The sequence below is a fragment of the Theobroma umbraticum genome, unplaced genomic scaffold (assembly GCF_002168275.2).
Source record: "Theobroma umbraticum cultivar Fairchild unplaced genomic scaffold, ASM216827v3 scaffold_51.0, whole genome shotgun sequence".
NCBI classification, from domain to species: domain Eukaryota; kingdom Viridiplantae; phylum Streptophyta; class Magnoliopsida; order Malvales; family Malvaceae; genus Theobroma; species Theobroma umbraticum.
In genome coordinates, this window is record NW_018397260.1 from 512,718 (window position 1) to 514,051 (window position 1,334).

The window sequence follows — 1,334 nt, forward strand, 5'->3', positions numbered from 1 at the left end:
AGCCTCTTGCCTATAATCGGTGCTGCAGTCACTAACTATAAGTACGACTCTACGTTGACCCTACTACTTCGTTGCTTGACACAAGAATTTCTAAGACTCAACTAAATCTAGGCTCTGATACCAAGTCTGTAACGACCTCTTCCCTCGATCGTTACTAACGTTCGAGACTTGCGAGTGAACTTGTCAAATCCCAAACAAGCTTTAATTAAATCTCTAAACAACTTAAGCTCCACTTAAAATATTAACACTATAAGTTGTTCAAACCAAATATTCACAATATTTAAAACATAGCCATTTGATACAAACATCTAGGTTTGATAACTCCATACAACTCATCATAATATGTAGTCATTATTACATAACCTTAAACTCTAGCCATTTCACTTTCAGTGACTATTGATTCTTACAAGTCAGACTATTTGACATACAAATCGACCTCTAGGCAGGAGAGCTACCCGGAGTAGAAGTCTAGAGATGCCATTACCTAGATTGTAGCTAGCCCCACGATGCTGAGCAAAACTCTAGAATTGATTACTTATCTGCAAAAGAAAATATGAAGGGGTGAGTCTCACAGACTCAGTGATCATCGACTCCGTGAGTAGGGCGTAGATGGAAAATAAGTTAAAGGCAGAAGATTTGAAAATTTTAAAAAATATAAGAGTATATGTAAACAATTTACTCAAAAGGGAAATTTTGTGCCTTATATGCAAATAAGTGAATTTATACTAAATAATTATTTAATATAGGGTTCAAAGTAATTAAATGTTATCATGCATGATCATGTAAAAATCTAACATTTCATAAAGTTTACACGTAAATTTCATAAATCACCCTTTATACAGGGAATTAAATCGAATTTATCATATAAGCAAGGGAGCAACAGAAAAACTATTACTTTTCACCATGAGAAAATTACTTATGTGAATAAAACCCAAAGAGATATCACTCTCGAGTAGGTATAGAAATGCAAGCACGTGGACCCACTTAACACGTAATAACATCCGGGAGCTCTGCTCCACCAGATCCCTACATGCCATGGTAGTCTCTAACGATATTGACCGACATCAGAGAAATCAGGCGATCGCAACTGCGTATAACAACTTGTGGCCTAGCCACGTAAAATCATAGACCCTGACCTCAGCCATGTCTAACAGCCCGTCGGCAACGCAAAGATTCTATACCTAGTGCTCACTTGTGCACAAGGGTCACACTTAACCGGAGTGACAACTGGCCTACTCTCGCATCTCCCGGTTTAGTAAAACTATTTTAAAATATAGTTAGTCCTCAAAATTCATTTCAAAACTCATTGTCAAAATGTTCATGTAGTACATGAT